General features: G+C 42.4%; 1 protein-coding gene and 1 pseudogene across 2 annotated transcripts in view; both read right to left on the reverse strand.

The window, feature by feature from the left end:
• The window catches only part of LOC146859883 (zinc finger FYVE domain-containing protein 21 pseudogene), a 137,319-nt pseudogene extending 134,349 nt beyond the window's left edge, over positions 1-2,970 (reverse strand).
• LUZP2 (leucine zipper protein 2) overlaps positions 1-19,151 on the reverse strand; it is a 1,193,026-nt gene that overhangs the window by 1,051,329 nt on the left and 122,546 nt on the right. The gene's annotated exons all lie outside the window — the stretch shown is intronic.

Raw genomic sequence — 19,151 nt, forward strand, 5'->3', positions numbered from 1 at the left:
TCTCTATTCAACAGTAGTAGTTAACACAGCCATATTACGCCAGATGGTCTTGACATCCATTTTTAAATATAAAATTGTTTTTAGGAATTTGCACTCAGTAAGTACCAAAAAGTAAAAACAAAATCTGAATGCCAATGTTCCAAAGTCCAGACTTTTTGGCTCAGCTCTACAAGGTTTGTTTTTACACCCACGAGTGACTCGGGGTTAACTGAGTACAATGCACTAGATCTGAATGTAAAAAACAGGTTATTGTAGCCCTGAAGAACCCACCCAATACATAGATGAGGTGGTTTCAATGCTTTTGGGTTACTAACAGGTACCATTGGTATCCAATCAATTGTTCATTAATGAATCAAGATCACTAGAAATTAAATATGTATTTCAACATATTTATAACAGTTATTTTAAAATGCCGGTATTCAGGGTAACTAAAATTGAGACTATAGCTAAAAGGGAACTCATTTAAGGAAAGAAATATAATGACACAGAATTCTCCTGTGCGGAATTGATCTATAGCAATAATTGATATTTCATTTTGTGATAGTCAATCGTTTAAAAAGAAACCTGATCTCCAATCTGGAGAATGTGTTAAAATTGAATTTGTGGGAAGCTCATTGGTAGAATCCTGGCCACTTTTAAATCCCACATCCCCAATACCTATGTGAAATATTGGGGAACTAATTGGCCTTACTACGGGTTGTCTTGAGTTACACCCTTTCAACTACCATGTGAGAGCTTCCCATCACTGGTCTATTAGGACTATTTAGGAGATAGTCATGTCCCCTCCACTTGGTCCCTAATGTCATTAGCCCATAAGTAACTTTAATTGCAAGCCAAGCACTTGAGTGAATTCCTCATGTTGATCCTGCTAACTTCCCCAGTCGCTGCACAATGCAGTTGTCATCTAATGATTCGGACGAGACAACTATGATACTCAGCCACCCTCAGGCTGATGAGACCCTAGTATCGTGAAAAGGGTCGAAACACCATTGACAAATAAAATAGACAGACCTGACCTGTTTGTGTAGATGACTTATTGAGAATTCCCCTCTGTGTCCTTCATTGTTATTACCAGAATTGGCTGTATTTCTGAAAAACAATCAATATACCCTATTGTTTGCACACGTGACCACTGTGATTCCATTTTTTGGTTTGGTGCCTTTCACTTTGGGTTTTTCTTTCTTCTTCTTTTTCCCAAGCAATACTTTATCAGTCACATATTTGCAAATATTAAGATTGTATAGGATCTTCAAATAAAATTTAGTTTGGCTGAATTAAATTGAAACCCATTTTCACATGGGCTTTGGGGTTGCTCTTGTTTTTGTAAAACTATAGCTACAATGGAACATATGCTGTAGGTGTTTAGAACCTAAAACTAAAAAAAGACATTTAAAAGCATGTGATCAAAATAGATAAAATAAAATAAATATAGCGGGAAACAGTCATAGGATTTATAATTTCTGAGCTAAACTTTCACTAAATTATTACTGAATGTGTTTTTGATTGATCCAGCTTATCAGCGATATTCATTATACATTAATAGAATAAAAGCACATGCCAGAAACGTTCTAAAAAACAGTGCATCACTTCTTTCATGTTCAATAACATGTCTTCAAACTGAAATGAAAATGGGGTCTCTGTGCTGGAGTACATGACCCTTTCAACAATAGTGTTGCTAAAACAGTCCTTTATCACCTATGTTACACTTTGCAATGAAGTCAGTTAGCCACCATTGTTAAGGATCATTTTATTCGCATATGATCAGTATTTGCTCTTTTTGCATATGAAGGGTATCCCTATTTGGCCACTTTCTAGACTTTAAATATTTTCTGTAAAGGTTTATTCCGACAGAATCAGTGTTCATGATTGTCTTCATTGCCCATATTCTGAGAAATACCAGGATACCCCAATGTCATATCAATTAGTTCTTCACAAAGGCATACAAATGTATTGTCAGGAAAATTGTAATGTGGCTAATATTAGAGGACCTCCTATCATCACTGCCTCCACATCTTGTTTAGAGTTTTGACTTTCAGGAAAGTCTGTGAGACAACAGTTAGGGAGTTCACTGGTAAATAGAGAATGTGTTGCTTTCCCTGTAAGTCATTCAAGAACTGTATACACAAGATGGAAAGCCTTGGGAACATCAATTGTGTATTAATGTGCCATTTAAATGTGCAAATCCATTCCTCTTATGAAGACTGTCCTTAATAGCCGCCATGAGCGGAAGGCGCTCTTCCCACCAGTACAAATGTTATGAGAGTCAGTTGCAATGAATTGGTATTTATCAAACTCCAAGTACTGATATTTTGCAGATGATACTATGAGATGATCATCTGCTGAAGAGCGAAGACTTCTTTTCTACTTCTATATACCCATTTTTCTAGAAAAAAAAAGCATGCTGAGTGGAAAACAACAGACTTTGAGTTCTAGCTGTTTCTCCATTGGCAGCAACCAGCAGTATAGACATCGTAGGGGAGAAGTGGCCTTTAAAGTCAAAGCATAAGAAGTTAGCTGCCAGGTAATAGAATGCTCCGACCTCTTCAAATAAAGATGCATGTCCAAAGAAGCATAGTTCGAACAGTGTAATTGTAAACATTCCTATACATTTAGTATTACATTGGTGCAACCACTTCTGAATCAGAGATATTTTGAGTGTAGGACATTAATTTTTATGTCAGCAATAAACAATTCTTGTATTTAATGTTACAACAAATACCCCTGCTGACCATCATTGAATGTGCTAATCACTTCCCACACATGAACTCCTTCAGGTAGAAAGGCAGCGAGCGCTCTTAGATGCAAAGAGGCAAGGAGCTCCCGGTCAGTGATTGCTGTCCTGGCCTTAAAACCCCCATTCTCCCCGCTATATTCCCCCTTTCCTAACAGCGGACACAGAGATGACTTGGCCGATGCCCGGTGGAGCCGCTTGGTTCGGCTATAGAGGAGGCTGGCCTGAGTTTCTCCCATGGGCGTCTCCTACCCAGCCAGACATCGGGGCAGGGCTTACCTTATCCCGCTGATACTGCTTCTCCTTCTGCCTTTACAGCCTCCCTGGGAACTAATCGTCCTCCTGATGTCTGCCCAGCCTCGACTCAGTTCCGGATCCTTTGGATGGCCCTGGATGCCATCGGACTGCTCGAGGACATGATTCCAATTGTTCTGGGACATCTAGATGACTTTGCCGATGCCCAGTGGAGCCGCCTGGTTCGGCTATCGAGGAGTCCGGCACGGGTTCTCCCGCGGCCGTCTCCTACCCTGCTGGACATCGGGGCATGTCATTCCTCGTCCCGCCACTACCGCTGCTGTTCTCTCCCCCTTCTCCCTTCCTCAGAGCAAGTCGCAGCTGATGTTGGGGCCAGCCATGGCACACCTCTGTGTTCATCTGCTGCCTGCCAGCCCTCGCAGCTGCCTCGCTACCTCCCCATGCTTAAGACCCATCTGGATGTGCTCGAGAGACCTGTGAGACTTTCTCCAGGTATGAAGGTACCTGAGCCACGACCAGAGGATCTCCTTTGCCGATGCCCCAGTGGTCCTGAACCTGCACACCCCTTCTCCATTCCACCCGCCTTTGTGACCGGTGAATCCTTTTCTTGATATGGGGGTGCGGGTGACACGACCAGCGGACTGCCTTTATTGATGCCCCAGTGGTCCCGAGCCTGCAAGCCTCTTCTACCTTACACTCGCTTCGGTTTTTGGAACTGCATCCCCCCTTTTTGACTTTGACTTTGACTTTTCTTGCACTTTAATCCAGCTTCCTGGCTTCGGATACACGGACTGTTTGACTCTTCGAATTTTGCTCTACCCGGCATTTTGATGCTGGCCATCGTCGATTCCCAGGACCCTTACCCACCTTCTTGTTTCAACCTCTGTCCTTTCCCCCTTACCTCTTTTCTCCCCTGACGATCCTCTATCATTTTTTTTTCCGCCTTCGAGCAATTGAATCATTTTCTCTTTTCACCCAACTGCCTTTACTCACTCCCCCGTAAGATTCCCTTCGCCCCCACCTATTCTTTTACTCATATTCCTGACCCCTTTCCCTCTCTGCCTATTATGAGTTGTCATGTACATTATATTTTCTGTGAAAAATAGTTATTTATTACTCGTGTTACTTGCTGTTGCTCTGTTTTCATTAACATCTTTGGTACCTTTTCTGTTTTTGTTTCCCTCTCTCCCCCCTGTCCTTACCTGCTTCCCTCACCCTTTTCTTTCTGAGCTCCACCTCTTTCTTCTCCTGCCCTCAGGCTGTTTCTTGCCTCCGCTTAAACCTATACTTTTACTGTTATTCCTCTTGTTGTTTGTTGCCTCTTCATTAGTCTTCTTTTTGCCATCCTCGAGTATTCCCAGAACCTTAACACATATTTTTTTTTTTTAGTTTAATATTGTGTACTTGTTTTGTTAACTTTGTCGTGCTGATACTCTGTAAAGTGCTCTGATACCTCCGGGTCTAGCCAGCGCTATATAAAAGTCATAATAAATGAATAAGTGCATATTGAGAAATTGAAATGTATGAGGTTCTCTGCTCATTTCTGGGATTGGATGTGTTAATGTCTGCAGATAATTTTCCTTTGGCAATGCTCTGCCAGTGCAATATTCTAGGTCAAGTCCCTGTGTAGCCAACCAGCAGTGTCTTTTTCCTAGAGCTAGGGAGAATCGGGAGCTCATGGAGCATCGGGAGGATGACAGGGATACACTGCAGGTGATTCGGCAAGGGAGATCCTTGACGAAGGTGTGACTACAGGAATCCCTCCCCCACCCTTCCATGAGGAATATGATTTAGCGATATAGGATAGTTTCATTTCGGAACAGAAGGACCCTTAGTGGACCAAGGGTCAACCGGGTACTGTATGCATGTAATTAGTATCCATGTAATAGAGAAGCACTGTAGGGATATACAGTGTTCCATTCAGTCCTGAAGAAAGCCCGGGGGACACCTGATGGGTGCAGTTGGGGGTTGAAACATGTCAACCTGATTGATTAAACAGACCTGATTATTTATAATCAGACAATTAGCACCATAACAGGGCTACCATTGTCCTACTGCTTTTACTTTTAAACCATCCCTCCCCCACCAAGGAATACAAGATCAAAATGATACAGCCCTGGGGGCGTGGCTTGGACGCCGAACAAGATGGCTGCCTGATTCCGGAGCTCCGCTGCACCGGGACGGACTTCTCTTCCGTTTCTGCTGTTCTTCGGCCGTTCCTGTGGATTTCCTTCGGCTGCCGCCTACGGACCGCGGTGCGCCTCTGATGTGACCGCCAGACCCAACCTTCATGCGGTAATGCTCCGGTTTTCGCTTGGAACCGTAGGTGCCTCAGCGCGTCCGCCATTTTGAGGCTGGCGCGACGTTCGCGCACGGCCGTTCTGTGTGAAATTCTCCTCACACGGAGAAGAGTCGATAGCGCCTGATGGCTCCTCCTATACCTGCCCGCTGCCTCTGAACATTTGCACCTCCTTTTTTATCTATATTTTTGACAGCTGCCTCTTACTCTCCCTCATGTTAAGCTGCAGCTCATCTCCCTCACCAGCCATTATTCCTGCCTCATGGGTGACTTCTGCTTCTCTGCCTCAAGCATGAATAAGCAGTTTTAGACTTTCCCACTTCAGTTAAAAAAAATATATATATATATATCCTTCATGGCTCCTGGATGTCCGCAGGTCATTTTTACTATTCTCTGATGGTCAGTTCATCGTTGGTTGGGACTACCTTTGATACCTGGTGTGCTGCTGCCCCTCAGTAATTCTTTTAATATTATTTCCGCTGGTTTCCACACATTTTTATGGACCGTTATTGAGCGTTATCACACATAGTTGAACATTGTTGCCCCTTTTGGAATCTTGTTATTTGTGGTACACGACGCTCGCCAGGGTCCTTTTCACTCTGTTTTCTGCACGCTTGGGTCTCTATCGGCAAGCTACGCAATCCAAAGTTCGTCTTTGTGCCCGCGAAGTCTTCTTCTACGCCCTCTTCCTCTTCTTCATCAACAGCGGATCAATCTTCACCTACAGATACAATAGCGGCAGCGGCTTCCAATCGCCCTTCTCCACCATCATCAGCCCTAAACAAATCGTCTCCCTCTACTACTTCTTCTAAGCGCTTGAAACAGGACTCTCCTCCTCCTGACAAACCACCGTCTCCTATCTCTATGGAGGTACTGCTGGAGGAAATTCGCGCTTTACGCCCGTTTGTGGAAGAGACCAATACAAAAATGCAACTTTTTGAGGCAAGATGGGCGACTATGGACAGCCGGGTATCCTCCATGGAGCAGCAGATTACAGATATTCACACTAACTCTCAACGCATTTCCTCGCTGGAAAAGTCTGTTCACACTTCAACAACATACTGAGGACTTGGAAAATAGAAACAGGAGGAATAACCTACGTATTTATGGTCTGCCGGAATCTTTGGAGGGAGACGACCCTGTTGCGTTTTTCTCTTCTTTTCTTTTGAAACTTTTGGACATCCCTACTACTACTTCTCTTAGTATCCAGAGAGCACATAGACTTGGCCCTCGTTCCTCAGCCTCAACTAAACCACGAGGAGTCATCATCCTATTTCTGAAGTTCACTGATCTCCTTCTGGTCCTTTCTGCAGCTCGATCCAAACGCCAAGTCTCCTGGATGGGCCAGAGGGTGTTCCTCTCGCAAGATGTCTCTAATGCCACTGCCGCGAGAAGAGGGGAATTTTTGAGTCTTCGACCTTCTCTACGTTCTCTGGGTGCTAGGTATGGTTTATTCCATCCCTGCCTCTTCAAGGTGACCCATCAGAATCAGACCTGGACTTTTCATGATCCTGCCGAACTCAAAAATTTCATTCATATTCAAACTAATGCTGGCATGGATACCTCCAACTCTGCTAATGGTTGACTATTTTAACCGCTTTCTTCTCTTGCAGGTTTTTTCGGTTAATGTTCTTGTGTGGGCTTTCCTAAGTCACTTTTGTCGTTGTTCTTTATTAGCTGCTGGATTGTGTTTCTTCTCATATGTATATTTTCTGCTTTTATATTGTTGTTTTTAGTCTAATTGTCTGCATTATCTTATTCCTTCCCTAGATTGGCTGGTGTATTACTATCCATCCCATGTGGTTCGTTTTGTTCTTTCCCCGTCCTGGTGCAGTTGGCTCTCCTGGCTTTGGGTGGTCATTCTTGTCGAATCCTTCCATAACCCCAATATCTCCCCTTTTTCCCTCTCAGGTATGTCTCTTTCAGTCATCCTTTTTGGATATGTACTGTCTCTTCTTACACTTCCCTCTTCCTGTCCTTCTTCTTCTTCCCCTTCTTTTTCGCTTCCCCTGTTATTTATTTCTATCTTTCCTCTGCCTGCTCTAATATTACATCTTTTTTCTTATTCCCTTTTAACTGCACCTTTCATTCTTTTCTTTCCTTCTTTTTTTTCATATGTATCTATTGGCATCTTTTTCTTATTTTCTGTTACTGTGGCTTTCTTTCTATGTTCATAATTTACTGTTTTTGCCTTCAAAGTTATTTCATGGAATGTAAAAGGTTTTATTAACCCGATTAAGAGACAGAGAGTCCTTTCCCACCTAGCTTCTTATAACCCCGATTTAGTACTTCTACAAGAAACTCATCTTACTGAAGCGGAATCGCTTAAGTTGAAAAGAAGCTGGGTGGGCACGGTTTTATTCTCTCCCTCTTCTAATAAAAAGAATGTTGTTGCTATTTTATGCCATAAAAAGTTAAAATGTAAAGTTGTCTCCCAAGATACTGACGCTGATGGCCGATGGGTATTAGCTAAGTTGTTAATCAATTCTGTATCTCTAACTGTTCTTAATGTTTATGGCCCTACTCACCCTGATTGTAATTTTTGGCCTGTAATTACCTCGAAATGTTTTCAGCATAGAGATACCATGTTTATTTTAGGAGGTGACTGCAACCAAATTGTTGATCCGTTTCTTGACCGCAAATCTTCTGTCCGTTTTAATCCTCACCAATCACACAAACAATTTCTCGACATCATTTCACAGTCACATCTCATTGATTCATGGAGACTTTCACACCCTGATACCCTTGATTACTCCTTTTTCTCGCCTCCTCATGCCTCCCTCTCCCGCCTTGATTATATCTTTCTTTCTCAACCCCTTTCTCAGAACCTCTTATCCTCTTCTATCGAACCCATAGTTATTTCTGACCATGCCCCTATTGTCACGACCCTCGATCTTCTTCCTGCACCTCCTAAGCCTTCCCGCTGGCGATTTAATGATTCTCTCCTCACAGATCCTCTTTTCTCTTCCTCTTTTCTTTCCTTTGCTAAGGAATTCTTCTTACTTAACTCTGACTCCTCTTTGGCTCCTCATGTTATTTGGGATTCTTTTAAAGCGACTGCACGGGGCTTTGTTATTGATATTGTTTCTAAAAAAAAGAAACACTTTCTTAATAAACAGAAAGGCTTGTTGGCTCATATTAAATCTTTAGAGCATAAATTCTATACTTCCTCTAACAATTCTGTTTTGCCAGACCTTATATGTGCTAAAATGGATTTTAATAAAACTACTACTGACAATGCCTCTTCAGTTTTGCTTCGGAGTAGTGCTCGTTATTATGGGGGTCGCAATAAATCAGGTAAGCTTCTAGCTAACTATCTTAAAACCCGCAAAGAGCGTACGTCTATAGACTCCATATACTCTTCGGATAACCTACTTCTTCATAAGGAACAGGATATTCTTACCCAATTCCAACTTTTTTATCAGTCCCTTTATAGACCCGAGTCTCCTCCTTCCCCTTCACTTCTTCAATCCTATTTTGAAAAGCTCCCTGCCCCCTCCACCTCCCATCTTAATTTCCCTGATCTTGAGCATGACCTTTCTATCACTGAATTGGATAGTGCCTTAAGGACTCTCACTAAAGGCAAAGCACCGTGCCCCGATGGCTTCTCTGTTGAATTTTACATGCATTTCTCTGACCTTTTGCTCCCTAAACTTCTATCACTTTTTCAATCCTTCTTTCTCTCCGGCTCGGCGGCTGGCACTTTTCATGAAGCCACGATCTGCCTTATCCCCAAGGAAGGTCGTGATCCTCAACTATGTAAAAACTACCGTCCGATATCTTTAGTCAACGTAGACTATAAATTATTTGCCAAACTCCTTGCCCTGCGTTTGGACCCTCTTATGCCCCATCTTATTGGGAAGGAACAGTGTGGTTTTGTTAAAGGTAGACTCACTTCGGACAATTCTCGCCTCTTCCTCAACGTTTTAAATAAAGTCGCGTCTCTTTCCATTCCTCTTGCTGCTATTTCTGTTGATGCTGAGAAAGCTTTCGACAGAGTGGATTGGTCCTTTTTGTTTGCTGCTTTGCGCTGGCAAGGCTTTGGTCCTAAGTTTATTTCCCTTATCTCCTTACTTTATTCGGCCCCTAAGGCATCTGTCCTTGTCAACGGCATCTATCTTCGTATTTCCCTCTCCAACGTGGTGTCCGTCAAGGTTGTCCTTTATCCCCGCTTCTTTTTGTTCTTGCCCTTGAGCCATTTTTGACGTCTATTCGGAATAATGTATCTATTTCTGGTTTTCTGTATGGCAAGACGCATCTGAAACTCTTTGCATATGCTGATGACATTCTTTTATTTATCTCTGCCCCTGAACAATCTGTCCCAGCTATACTATCTGAGTTTACCTCCTTCTCACAAGTCTCTGGATATAAGATCAACTCTGCTAAAACTGAGATTCTTCCTCTTACAAAATTTTGTTTCCCCCATCAGTTTTCTTCTACTGGCTTTGCATGGAATTCCTCTAAAATTAAATACCTCGGAATATGGTTCTCTAACTCCATCGCCACATCCATTCAATTGAATATGTCTATAGTTCTTTCCCGTATTTATAAATTATTATCCTCTTGGAACCCTCTTTATCTTTCATGGTGGGGTCGGCTTGACTCGATTAAAATGATGATATCTCCTATTCTCATATACACTTTATCCATGCTCCCTGTACACATTCCGGATGTCCATTTTAAGCACATTGATTCCTGTCTTTCTAAATTTCTGTGGAAGAATAAAAGGCCCAGGATTGCTTTAGCCATTCTTCGTAAACCTAAACCGAACGGTGGAGTCAATTTCCCAGATTTCCGTCTCTATCATAAGGCTTTCTCTTTGCGTCAGGCCTCTAGATGGCTTATCTCACAACCCTCTCCTTTTGACCCTCTTTGGCTTTCTATTGAGCGCTCACTACTCTCTCCGTTTTCTCTTCTTGAAACCATACATTTCTCTGTTAAAAATCCATCTACTTCTCTTCCTTTATTCAGATATACCTCCTCCCTTCTACATTCTCTAGTCTGTTCTATTCCTATTACTCGTTAATCCTTTTTAGAATCCCCTATTTGGTATAATTCACTTATCCTCCTAAATAATAGGCCTATTTATTGGTCTTCTTGGAGATCAAAGGGTCTCGTATGGGTTAAACAGCTCTTTGATGGGTTTCTTCCATGCTCCTTCCCTAGTTTTCGTCTTTTATTTCACTTTCCTCAATCTTTCTTGCACAAATTAACTGTTCTCATGACTCTCATTCTCGACGTTTACTATTCCCTCCCTCCATCATCATCTCCTATCTCCCAGCCTCCTCTCCTTCAAATCTTGCTCAATCTTCCCAAAGCCTCTCTTATTTATAAATCTTTTTCGTCCCCCCATCTGAGCCGCTCTAAATCTAAGCTGGAATGTGCTTGGGAGTTAGATCTAGGTTGTGACTGGTCGACTGTTCTTTGGTATAAAATTTGGTCCAAATCTTTGAAAACGTCTCGCTCTGCTTCCCTGACTCAGTCTTTGTTTTTTCTTTACCAAAGATTATATCTTTCCCCGGTTTCTATTTCTCGTTTCTCTCCTACTCATGGTTCTAATTGTTGGACCTGTGGTTCCTCTGATGCTGACCTTCTTCACCTTCTCTTTCATTGCCCTCCTGTTGTTACTCTGTGGGGTGAGGTTTGGTCTTATGTTTCTCGACTATTTTCCATCTCTATCCCCTACTCTATTCCTCTTCTTTTCTTAGGCAGCCTCTCTGATTCCTTAGGTATCCCCTCAGACTGCTCTGGTCTATTAGACCTTATGCTTCCCTGGCATTCCAACACATAGCCTTTAACTGGAAATCTCTCACCAATCTATCCATAAAATGCTGGTGGAACTCCCTTTGTCACCATCACAGGCTTGATGTACGCTTTGCTGCCTCCTCCACTCCCTCTCTTAATAGAGACTTGTTCTGGTTGCCCCTCACAACATACCTTGATCGCATGGCTTCGAGGCGTACTTCACATTTTTCTTCTGAGAATTTCAAACCTCCATGAATGATTGTTTCTGCTCTGTCCTCCCTATCATATCTCCCATATTGTTTATCTTTTCCTGCACTCAACTGATAATCGCTTTTTGACTTTCTTATCTGCTTGTTCTATCTGCCATGCTTGCTTCCTACTTCCTTCATATTGTTTTCCTTTCTTCTTTTCTTCTGTTCTCCTTCTTCCCCTTTTCTTTTTCTTTTCTTTCTTTCTTTCTTTCTTCTGTCCCTCCCGTCTCATCTATAAAATCTTATAAAATGCTTTTTGTTTATTTACTAGATAATATTGGCCTACTGTACCCTTAATTTCATCATTGTTAATATCATATATATTGGTCAGTATCTCTTTATTTTTCAAAATTATCTCAATAAAGCATTTCAAACTGAAAAAAAAAATGATACAGCCCTAATTTGGGCTTGGTTGGCATTAGAGGATTATTTGGTGAACATAGGATGGCCTATGATGAAGCCTGACACCTGTATGGTGTGTAAGGCCATCCTGTAAATTTGCTCGCACAAATGTGTGGGTCCATAGTATTGGATGAACAGAGTAGCTACAGTTTTTTCCTGATGAAGGAACACCTACACTATAAGGCGTGAAAGCCCCCACAGTAGGTTGGGTATATATGTTTAATCATTTCAAGAGCTGACAAGGAAGGATATGAGTTATTACTTCAAGGGTCATTTACACACCAGAAGCCAGTCCAACGGTGTGCATATATAATAATATAGGAGCCATGATGAGAAATTTTGGTAATAAAACATTAAAAATTTGGAAAAGAGGCAGTTGCAAAGCGAAATAATTAAATGATAGGTTAATGAAGCAATTGTCATCAAGTTTTGCGCTTTATAGTCCCTTAACTCCGCTAAACATCCAACTTTAAAGGTGCAAAAAAAGGAATTTAAAATGTTTGTAATTATAGAAGTACTTACCTCAGCTAAACATCTAGCACACAGTGATGTTTTCCAAGTGCTTTTGGTCATACCGTATCTTCATCTGTAAACCTATGTATTATATGTAAAGGTGAATAAAATACATCTTTATCAGTGCTTGTCCATTTGTGGACCACTTTCCAATACTGACTCATTGGGGAATATTTTCCAGATACTGAATATTGTCCATATTATATTTGTTGTACTATTTGGAGGAATGTAGTGTTCGAATCAGGCAGGGTAGTTGTCGTTTGCATAATGTGCTGTGTGGCAGTGGAGGATGCTTGCACATGGAAGGGCTGCCACTTGCATTATATTGCATCTGCAGGTGCAGATAGGTGTTACTGAATTTAGAAAAGTCAATAAAATACAGAAGTGTGAAGCTGCATCTCAGGGATTCAGCCTGGTCTGCAGTATGCATAGATGCTGATTCAGACCCTGGAGGCCTGCCAGGCTGTTATTCACTGCTCCAGTTTACATTTTCTCTCATATTCCGCCGCGCAGCTATACGTCTGCAATTTAGATCCTAATGAACTCTAGCAATATTGATTCTTTAACTTATTACATATTTACTGCTCTGCAGAGGCATTCGTGTATTCCACGAGACTGTGTGCTTTGCAAACTCTATTTAAATGTTTTTGTTCACAGTTGAGCTACCATCGCATGCATTGAGAGTAAACATCCTCAAAGCAGATTTAGATGGAATAAACACATAAGAATATGAAGTCACAGGAGGGAGGGGAAGGTGTGTACCTTTAGAGGAGCAGCAGCTGGCAGGCTACAAAGGTGGGGTGCAGCACTTTCAGCAAATGTGAAATGTGAGATGTGTCATGCTACGATAACTGTGCCATCCTTCTGACTCACTGAGAGCAGTTCAGAGCAATAATGGGACAATATGGGATATGGGGCTGTCTGGTCAGATCCTACAATCAGTAGTCCTAATTTCAGCTCACATTTTCTCTGTTTTCGCTTGTGAAGCAGTGTGGTATTTTTATGCATCCTCGCCCCAGTAAGAAAGAACAAATTGGTACAAGGAAATGTAAAGCAATCTCCACATGTCATCAGTGATGAAGGCAGAGTGACAGCAGGGGGAATATGAACATCTTTACGCTCTGCACACGTTAAATGTCAATGTGTGAAATGTACAAGAGCAGTGGTATGACTCACATGACTGTGCAGGTGATGTACAGCTCCTATTTAAATGAATAAATATGTGTCCATGTGTGAGACAGTGTACACATGAGCAGTTGCATGAATCATGAGTGCAGTCTGACTCACGCATGATCTCCTGTACAATTCATGAGCACCACTAGAAGTAGACAGTGAGAGGAGCAATACCCCGCACATCAGAGAGACTGACGGCATCTAAGATAGGTGTTTGATAATATGAATCCAAAATAACTGTGACCTTTGAAGTCTTCCTCTGTATGACTCATTTTGTGCCACAAACAGTCACAATAAGTATTTTTTTTTATATATCATTAATAAAATATTGTTTTAACTTGTTTGTTTTTGCATAATTGTTTGTCAGTTTTTGAGTCAATAATTTGCTTCCCACAGATAGAGCACCAAGTACCATTAAAAAAAAACAGCTTGTGGGAATAAACAGAGTTACATTTAAGTTCTGCCACTTTTTAATTCAACACCCTTAAAGATTTGCTTGAAGCTATGCTAGTAAAGCTGTTATGTTGATAGTTAAGGCTTCTTTGAAAGGTACACTGAAGTGGGGAATTGAAGCAGCTACTGACTCCTGATTATTTACTGACACTTTTATTCATCAGCAAGGAGGGCAGCATTTTGCCCACTATCACTATCACGTGAAATAGGATCACACAAAGAGATCATTGCATTGCAGGTCCTAAAACATATTGTCTGATTGGCAAATAGTAAAGCTCAAAGGGCTGTTGTAGTTCAAGCAGGAGGGTTTGCAAAGCATTGTGAAACTCAATCAATAATGGTTACTGATTCCATTACGTTGTTGTCAGCTTTAACTGCCTTCTTCAAGATTATTTTCTGAAGGATTTGATGAGCCTGTTGATTTCTAGCATATTTTATTCCACTGGATTTAATGTCACCAGCAACAAAAATAAAAATATTTGTATAACTAAGCAGCTCAGACATATAACTCAGGTTCAGGGTCTTAACCAACTGATATAGCCCTCGGTAGCAGGTTATAGGGCTACATTAAGCACATGTTCAAAGAGCCATAAATAATGGCATTGTACTTAAATCCCCCTGGATTATCTTGGAAATTGTCTACTTTGAATTATGAGATTAATGGCAATGGCTGCGGTGAAATCGCAATTGGAGCCATTGTGTTAGCCAATAGGTAAAGGCCGTTTTGTGCAGACTGGACAATACATATTGGGGTGAAGATATTGGACTTTGAACCCTGATAACTATTCTTGTGTGATCTCCAATACCCTTTTGTGCAAAGTGTCATCTGAAGCAACCAATATACAATAAAGGAGCTACAGCTCACCAATATATTCCGATATATATTCAGCATCTGTTCCAATTCTGATTATTTCGACCACTTGCCTTGACATTCATCTAACAAATTGAAATTATTCATAAATTTCATTCATAATTATGATTGCAAATTGATTCCTCAGCCCTATTTATCTTTATTAGACAATGCTGTTAAAAGTTGTAATATGAATTAAACAAACGCGGTTCAGTGAAGGTAAAACTCGAAAATAATATTCAAACTCATTTATAATGTAGTACGAGCTGCTTCTTATCTGTTTCACAAATTGAAGACTGTAACTTATAATTTGCTTTAATAATCTTCGGTAAATGTTCACAAAAATAGCCATTTAACTAATTTATAAACTCATTAGGGATGCAAATCTAGTGTCAATTAAAATGTTTACTTCCTTTAAAATTGCATCCTCCCATGTTTTATTGACAGCGTTGAAATGTTGTGCAGCTATTGCATGTCCTGAAAAGAGACGAGGCCTCTCTATCTCATTTACAGAAGTCTCATGGGTCCTTTTGAACACGTTAGTAATTTAGGAGGTGGAGAAAGATGAATTAATTCAGCAAAAGAATTCAGGATATGTTTTCCACGAAGAATATTAATTTTCCGCATGTATTATTATGAAAACTGATACATACGTTATACATACGTTATAAGATGGAAGTGTACAGCTGGTTTAGGACCCATTGATACAATTGTGACACTTGGTTATTAATAGCCTCCCTTTATTATTAATTATGCATAATTTCTTTACTGTGGTATAAATGAATGCAATGCAAGCATAAAAGTGCTGCTTCCCTTCTTAAAGGCCAACGATTTTCTGCTAGGTTTATTTATCTTTGTGTGCATACTAAGTATGGGTAACAGACTGTCAGAAAGTACAATAGTCACTGCTGCCAGTAATACAACAAATAAGTCGCAGAAAAATGTTCGAAAATTCAAAGCAAAGGAAAACAGAATAAGAAATAGGATTCCTGGATTCATGGTTGGCTGAGGTATGCACACAGGCCAGACAGGAATCACCACTCTGCCAGGGTAAGCTAAATACACACTAAAATATAACCTGTGCTCAGCCTGTCAAAGCTTTGGACAGGGCAGTCAGGTTATCTAAAAAGGCAATGTGTAAAGTATTGGTGCCACCCACATACAGAGTAACACTAAGAATACATTGCAACAATACAACATGAGGTTTAAGAAAAATGGATCATTAGATTTTAAACAAAACAAGACCAACATGACAAACATCTAATATATAGAAGTTCAGATATTGAATTTTAAAGGAATAAAAGGGGTAAAGCGTTTATAAGCAAGTAGTGCAAAATAGGTTACTTTAGGTTGCAGTGGGCCGGGGCAAAGTCAAAGTTCAGGCCGACTGTGATGAAGTGCTGACTGGCTACCGGACACACACAGGACCCAGTGACAAAGTGCCTTTGCTGGTCCCAAACAGCCACACAGTGGAGAGGTGGCATAGATCTCATCAGGCTGCAGAAGCGGCAATAAGCTGTCCGTTACATCGTTCTCTGAAGGCAAAGGGCTGGTTCTGAGGAGATGCGCCCATTTTGCTGCCGCAAACGGGTCGATGCGCCGGGTCTGCTAGATGCAAACAGGAGATACGTTGAAGTCCATGTTCCAAGTATCTGGGCCACTTCCAGTGAGCCAGGCACGGGAGCAGAGGTAGAGACATTGATATTCCTGAGTCTCAAGCAACAGGAGGCAAGCCAACAAGCCCTTGGAGACCACTTGGGGTGAAGGCAGCGTCCATCTCTCATTCAGCAGAGTCAGAGAGCAGTAGGCAGCATGGCAACAAACAGAGAAGTGGACCTTCCAGATTACCAGTCCAGTTGAGTTCTTTACGCAGCACAGCACTTTTTCAGGCAGAGCTGCAGTTACAAGTCCAGTAGTGTCTGATTTTAGGGGGTCAGAGACCCAGTACTTATACCCAAAAGCACCTTTGATGTGGGGGTGATTTCATAGCAGGTCTCTGAAGTTCACAAGTATCCCTTTCAACCCAGTCTATGGCGGGCAATCAATCCTTTGTGTTGGGAGAGGACACAGCCTATTCAAGTAAAGTCTTAGCCCTACCCTTCCACCCTGCCCAGGCAAGGACATGGGAATGAAGATATACTCAGGCACAGCAATTCTTCCTGTCTTGTGGCTGTCTAGCGGGAATGCACAAAGTGTAGCTGTCACTCACCCCAGACGTGTATTGGATACAGGCTGTCAGCCACACAGAGCAGTAAGTGCAGAGAAATGCCCACTTCCTAAAAGTGGATTTTCGAAAACAGTAGTGTTAAATCCAACTTCATAAGTAACATGAAAAAGCTACTCTCTGATCAGGAATTAAGGCTTAAAAGTGTATAAAGGTATTGCCGAACCTGTCTTATGAGTGGAGTAAACCTCACTAGTGAAAAACAAAATAGGCTGTTTGTCAGTACCAGGACCTGCAAAACATACCAGTAGATGTCCTTCCTTTCATGTACACAGCACTACCTTAGGGATGACGTATGTGTAATAAAAGGGGAGTTTCAAGCTTGGCAAGGAGTTTTTAATGCAACGTCGACGAGACAGTAAACTACAAACACAGACCCTGCAGTGGCAGGCCTAAGACATGGTTATGGGGATTCATAAGTGGGTGGCTCAAGCAGGACTTCAGTCCCACTTGTAGCATTTAATTTTACAGGCTCTGGGCACATGTAGTGCACTTTAATAGGAATTTATAAGTACATTAAATATGCCACTTGGGTATGAGCCAATGTAACCATGTCTAGAGTAAAGAGCACCTTGCATTTTAGCACTGGTTAGCGGTGGTAAAGTGCTCAGAGTCCTAAAGCCAACAAAAAGGTCAGAAAAAGAGGAGGAGGAAGGCAAAAAGTTTTGGGTGACCCTTTGGATAGGGCCATTTTCCAACATTCACTTTAATAGAATAACTCACCATCATCAAAGTTTGTTCGTGTAACCATGTTATAATCTACATGTTGACACAATTACATTTTCTGTGACAAAACTCTTTGTGGAATGGGGGTCTGAAATGTCCAACCATATTAGAAGAATCTTGGTTTCGAGAGGAATCTTGTTTGAATTCTATTAGAAGCATGTTTAGTAGAATGCCAGTGGAGATGAAGAGTCATGCTTTTAGATCCTTCAGTAACAGCTTGCAATGCATGAACAACACTATTATGTTCATACCGGGTAGCATAATGAATACCAAATGTCCCAAACTGTGGTGTCGTCGGGCTGTTGCTAGAGACCCTTGCTGTGCAGGCCACACACACGTGGTTGAATAAAGACTCGGGACAAGTGTGGTAGTGTTGGCTCCGTCTCCGCTGCCGTGGCGCTTCTGCCGACGTGCATGCGTGACGTCATATTTATTGGGGCTGAAACTACGTGACCTGACGCGCACGCCATCGCGTGTCACGTCAGGGATGCTATCGCGACACTACATTCCTCCCCAACACACAAAACAAACAATAACCCAAGATATGTGACTGCACGTTAAAGCATGGACAACAGGTCTCTAAGTGTCCCGCAACCCTGCACTCACCATTTGCAGTCTGAAATTCAAACAAGGAAAAACTGAAACAGTCTTACTTGACGTAGTCACGTAACCGACAGGAGGGCTCGGGGTGCTGTCTCAGGTCATATCGCACTCCCCCACGGTCCGACGCGCTACCCCGGCCTCTACTCCCGGAGTCACCATCTGCGCCGCTCTCTCCGGTCTCTGGCACACCAGCTGCTTCGGGTGGCGTGTGCTCTGGCTGGAGCTGCAGTGGGTCAAGTCCATGACCTGTGGATTCCGCTCCTCCACTCGCCTGGTCCGCAGGTTCTAGGAATCGCTCCTCTCTCGGCGTGTCCCTCGTGGAATTGTCCTGGCGTCGTTCATCCACTCCGGGGGGCACTGGGACCTTCTTGAAGTATGAAACATTCCTCGTTATCTTTTCGGTGCCTTTCCGGGCTGTCACACACGTGCCTCTGACTTTCTCCACGGTCCATGGCTGTGGTTCAAAGTTCAAGCGAAACTTGCCCCCGGGCATCCGATTGCGGATCAGTACATTGTCACCTGGGATTAGGGGTGAGGACACAGCCCGCCGGCGGGCGTCGGCTTTAGCAAAGGCTCCGCGTCGATGCTCATCAATGGCACTGTCATTGGGGGTTTCGGGCTTCCATTCTGGGTGATGCGGTATGGAGTCGGTGACAACCCGCCCCATCAGCAGGTGTGCCGGTGCCACTCCCGTAATAGAGTGGGGCGTTTGGCGATAGCTGCGGAGAAATGTGAAAATTGCAAGTTCCACAGATTGGTTCTTTTCGTGGGCAATCCGTATCACTTTGTTGAGTGTCCTCATGAAGCGTTCAGCTTCTCCGTTCGCTTGAGGCCATCGGGGGGTGATTCGCCGGTGATGGACTCCGAGAGTCTGTAGGTACGCCGCGAAGTCCTGGCTCTGGAAAGGTGACCCATTATCGGTTCTG

Source organism: Triturus cristatus, chromosome 3_1 (genome assembly GCF_964204655.1).
Source record: "Triturus cristatus chromosome 3_1, aTriCri1.1, whole genome shotgun sequence".
In the NCBI taxonomy this organism is placed as follows: Eukaryota; Metazoa; Chordata; class Amphibia; order Caudata; family Salamandridae; genus Triturus; species Triturus cristatus.